This window comes from Octodon degus, unplaced genomic scaffold (assembly GCF_000260255.1).
Source record: "Octodon degus isolate 3935 unplaced genomic scaffold, OctDeg1.0 scaffold00056, whole genome shotgun sequence".
Lineage (NCBI taxonomy): Eukaryota > Metazoa > Chordata > Mammalia > Rodentia > Octodontidae > Octodon > Octodon degus.
Window position 1 is genome coordinate 5636146 of NW_004524632.1, and position 5557 is coordinate 5641702.

The window sequence follows — 5557 nt, forward strand, 5'->3', positions numbered from 1 at the left end:
GGACTCATAGTGATCCGCCTGTTTACAGCCTCCCAAGAGCTGAGATTACAGGTGTGTGCCACCACACCCAGTCTCAATTGCCACCACACCGAGTCTCAATTGTCGGCTCAGTGTGCCCCAGGGGCAGGGGCAGCACGACAAACCCTGGGGTTGAACCCTAGGCCCCTGCACCTGCTTGCAGCAGGCACTTTAATCTGCTGAGCTATTTGGCCAGCCCTTTTAGATTTTATCATTTTTAAAACAAGTTTGTTAGCTGGGTGTGCTTGTAATCCCGGGATTCAGGAGGCTGAGGTAGGGGAATTACAATCATATTTCAAGGCCATCCTGGGTCGCAAAGTGAGGTCTATCTCAAAATAGTAGAAAAAAAAATCTCATTGAGGTGTAGTGGGCAAAGATAATTTAAATTTGGTCACGGAGAACTCAAGGCTCATTGTGCCCTCTGTACCCCTTTGTCCCCACATCTGTCTATAAAGTCCCTATGCTGTTGTCTTTTATTGCAGAAAGTCTGGAAATAAAACACGGTAGCTGGTCAAGGCAGCTCACACCTGTCATCCCAGTACTCAGGAGGCTGAGGCAAGAGGATCGATGTGAGTTTGAGGCCAGCCTGGGTTATACAGTAAGGCCCTTACTCAAAACAAACCCAAATAAAACAAAAATAAATTTTTTTACAAATATATAAAAATGTATTTGTACATGCATCATAAATGTATTTGAGGGGCTGGTGAGATGGCTCAGTGGTCTAAGGCACCTACTTAGAACAAGCTAAGCTAAACAAAAGCACAGGGACTGCGGTTCAATCCCCAGCACCACATGTCAGCCAGCCCCGCCCCCTGGTGGGCTGAGCTGGCCACACACACACACACACACACACACACACACAATAAATAAATAAAATAAATTTTAAAAAATGTATTTGAATATAACCATATAATTTGAAAAAAAAATGATTTTTCCAAAACCACCAGCATCCCTAAATAGGTCTCGTCTTTTTAGTGAAAATAGGAAGATTAGTTTTAATTTTGCAACCTCAGTGTAAGCGGAAGAACCAAGTTAACACGCGCTCATGCACTCGAATAAAAATTATTTTTTGTTGTGCAAACCATCCAATGTCACGTTAGGAGACAGAGCTTCAAAGGGAAGCACCTTGTTCCTAGCACACAACTTTTCATTTAAGCGCAATCTTCATGTCTCAGAGCAAACAGGAGCCACTCACGCTCCACAAGTGCTGGGCGGAACCATGAAAGGGGCCACATCAAGGGGGACGCTTCCGGCAGGAATCAAACCAAATTAAAATACCCAACAACAACAACAATAAATTAAGGGCTGGCCAAATAGCTCAGCGGATTAAAGCTCCTGCAAGCAGGAGCAGGGGCCGGGGATTCCATCGTGGGGTCTGCCGTTCTGGCTTCGCGCCTGAGGCGTGGGAGGCTGTAAACAGGCAGATCACTATGAGTCAGATCTAGTAGTGAGACGACCCTGAACACCCTGTAGACCCTTCCTTAAGATACAGAAAAAAAAAAAAAAAAAAAAAAAAAACACGCCAATAAATTAAAATATTTAAACTGGGCTGGGGATGTAGCTCAAGGCAGAGGCCCTAGGTTCAAGCCCTAGCCCTCCAAAACCCAGTCAAACAAAGCAACAAGTTATATAGTGCTCAAGCTTTTGAAAAGCTTTGTCAGCAGAGGTGTCTGCCCCAGGAGCCTAGCAGGGAACTCATTCTTTAGTAATTTCTAATTTTTTCTTCTTAGTAATTGAGATATTAAAAAATGTGTGCTACTTCTTTTTTTGGTTCAGCATTGTAATTTACTAATTTTTTGGGGGGAGTGGAGAGAGAGCATTATACTGCTCCACCACTCTTCTTTTTCATTTGTGGTTATTTTGTTTATGATGAGTGTCAGCACTATGGGTCATCCCCAAAGTGAAAGGGTGGCAGGGCGAGGAGCAGGAGGTGGGGGTGGGAGGTAAAAAAGTGCCGGGGAGATGGCTCAGTAGAATAAGCGCTTGCCTGGCAAATGTGAGGGTCTGAGTTCAATCCCTGGTTCTGCACAAAAAAAAAAAAAAAAAAAAAAAAAAAAAGGAGCAGGAGGCCGAGAGCCCTGGTGTGAACAGAGCCGGGCTGGGACGCTCTGCCCCTGCGAACCGCTCTTCTGCCGCTGGGCCGCTACCGAGATCCGGCCCACAATTACAGTTACTGACAGACTGATGGAGTCAGAGTCTCCCTGTAGGTGGGGCTGGCCTCGAACTCTTGACTCCGCATCAGCCTCCTGGGTGCTGGGATTATGTGTGTGAGCCCCTACGCCTAGCTTTCTTTTTATGTTTTGAGACAGTGTCTTCCTCAATGCCCCAGGCTGGCCTGCGACTCACAGTTGCCCAGCTGGGACCTGACTGGCCTGTGGAGCCCCGTCAATGCCGGCCCCGCATCCCTCGGCTCGGCTCAGGGCTTTCGCCCCAGACTCCAGTGCTGAGTCTGTTTCCACCTTGAAGAGCAGCATCCAGCCCTGAAGCACTGAAGCAGTAATGACAGAGAGGTTGACAGCAGGCGTTTGACACACCCTTTGTGGCCCAAACACTCAACAGTGAGAGACCTCCGTGCATACTGGGGCCTTTTTTTCTTTTAAATAGAGACAAGGTTTCACCATGTGGTTCAGGCTGGCTTAAAACTCAGTGTGTAGTCCAGACTAGCCTAAATTTGCTGAGATCCTCCTGCCTCAGCCTCTTGAGCGCTGGGATAACAGGAGTGTACCACCACACCCTGCTCCACACTGAGACTTAAACCCAGGGCCCTCACACTGAGCCACACCCCAGCCCTTTTGTGTTTTAGAGTCCCACTAAATTGCAGCAAAGGCGGGGCTCTAACTTAGGATCCTCCTGCCTCAGCTTCCCTAGTGCTAGGATTCCAGGCCTGCACCACCACACCTGTTTCAATCACAAAACTAAATACACCTGACCAAAAAAGGGTGGATTTCCTGTTTGTTGTTTGAGACTGGAGAGAAAAGAAAGTTCGAGAAACCTCCGCAGCCACCACCAGCGGTCCCACCCAGGCCATCGGGAGGCCTACTGGACTCGGGCACTACGGTGGGGACACCCAGATAAAACCTCAGAGAATAACGAAGCCGAGTGAAAGTTCAAATAGAGGGGCTGAGGCATAGGAGGCCTCAGCAGCCGCTCAAGGCGGAACATCTGTGAGAAACATGGTGAAGAAGGGCGACACGGCGAAGGAGCAGGTGGGAGCGCCTTGGCAGCTAGTCAGAGTTTGGGTTCACACTCTGGAGCCCAGATGATTTTTTTTTTTTCCTTTTCTTTTTGGAAAGGTCTGCGGGGTGTTCAGGGTCTCACTACTAGATCGGACTCCCGGCAGGCCTGGGAACTGAACCCCTGGCCCCTGCGCCTGCGGGCAGGCACTTTAGGCTGCTGAGCTATTTGGCCGGCCCCAGATGATGTTTTTGAGAACCGAATTTGAAGGCATTTTGGGGGCGCTGAAGGTGTCTGAAGGAAGCAAAGGCCGCCGGGCAGGCTCCTTTTTCTCCACCATGGGTAACTTTCCATTCGTTAGAGCTGGATTTTTGTCATTTGGTCCAGGATCTGCTTCCTCTGGGCCCCTGGGTCCTGCTCCCTCACTTGTTAGTCTGCATGATTCAGCAGCAGTGGGCCGGGTAGCTTCAATCTATACCGATTTCCACTAAGATCACGGATGGTAGAAAATCACCAGAAAGAGAGTTGTCAGAGAATGACCAAGAAAGCAGAAGTGGAAGATGACCGGTTGAAGTCCCTGAGGACAACTGCGAAGGGGCAGCCGCCGCCTTAGGAATTCAGCGCTCACATGCATGTAACAGAATCGCTCCCCCGGCCTAGCACTGCTTGAGGATTAACAGAAACCTTTTAAGATTTCAGACATATTCAACTGTCAGTGTAACTGTACCTAAAGTGTTTACAGGGGCCAGGGAGGTGGCTCAATAGAATAAGCGCTTCCCTGGCAAGCGCAAGGGCCTGAGTTCAACCCCTGGTTCCGCCAAAAAAATAAAAAATAAAAAATAAATGAAGTGTTTATGAGCAACTCTTGGGAGCTCCTTGTTTTCTAGACTTTTCAGTTTATTGTGGGGATTGCGCAGTAGGACCATTTTTTGTCTTCAAAATTGTTGTAATAGAGGGCTGGCGAGATAGCTCAAGGCTCTAAAGAGCCTGCTTAGGCAAGTTTGGCAAAGTGTAGGGACTGCAGTTCCATCCCCAGCACCACATGCTGTGCCAGCCCCGCCCAGGTTGAGTTGGCCACAATTAGTCAATCAATCAATAAAATTGTTGTAACAGAGCTAGGTGTGGGAATGCACATCTGGAATCCTAGATCTGAGCATTGGGAGGCTGAGGCAGGAGGATCTTTGCAAGTTTGAGCCAGCCTGGGCTACAAAGTGAGCTCAAGACAAGCCTGAACTGCATGGTGAGACCCTGTCTCAAAAAGGAAGGAAGGAAGGAAGGAAGGAAGGAAGGAAGGAAGGAAGGAAGGAAGGAAGGAAGGAAGAAGGTTTTCAGTGAATTCCTTGGGGCCAAGGGTAATAGAGTAAAATACAACACAAAGTAAAGCTCCCAGCCCAAGGAGCTTCCAGCGAACCACAACTCCAACCCCCAGGAAGAAACAATGTTAAAAAACGAGGGCCAGCCTGTTTGACCAGAGGAATAGGAACTGGCCACAGATGAAATTCCTTCAGGGGCTCATCTGATAACAGCTTGGAAACTACAATGCTCAAACAAATACACAAAGAAATCACTTTGCGAAAGGAATTAGTGACCTAGGAGTTAGAATTTTACTAAGCAGTAAGGACAGTGGCCCCAAATGGGTTCCCGACCCTCCAGGAACTGTACAAAGACATCTGACAGGTGTCCCCAGCTGTTGGGGACCTCCCCAGAGCACGATCAGATAGGCCACTGGCTCAAGGGCACCTGGGCCCTGTGCGGACAACCCCTTGAACACCACATAGATTGGACCCTAAAACATACATGGACTCTATCCAGACAAAATTAAAAGGAAACAGTGTGGGGGTAGGGCTGCTGGGGACGGAGCTCAGCGGCAGAGTGCTTGCCTAGCACGCTAGTACCCAATTCAGTCCATAGTACTGGGGGAGAGGGGTACTCGAAGAAGCAAATACTCACAGAATTTCTGTATGATCCTGTTTCTTTAAAGCACAGAGGTGAGCAGGGTGTGGGGGCGCACACCTGCCATCCCAGCGCTCTGGAGGCTGAGGCAGGAGGATCCAGAGTTTGAGGCCAGCCTGGACTACACAGTGAGACTGTCTCAAATAATAATAATAGTAATAATTTTATACCCTTTATTTTGTTTAAGAAAATATATAAGTAGACCACAAATTAAAATGTATTTTTTTTTCAGAACCGGGGATTGAACTCAGGCCCTTGCTCTTACCAGGGAAGCACTTATTCCACTGAGCCATCTCCCTGGCCCTAAAATGTGTTTCTAGGGGCTGGTGAGATGGCTCAGTGGTCTAAAGCACCTACTTAGAACAAGCTTAGCAAAGCACAGGGACTGCGGTTCAATCCCCCAGCACCACAT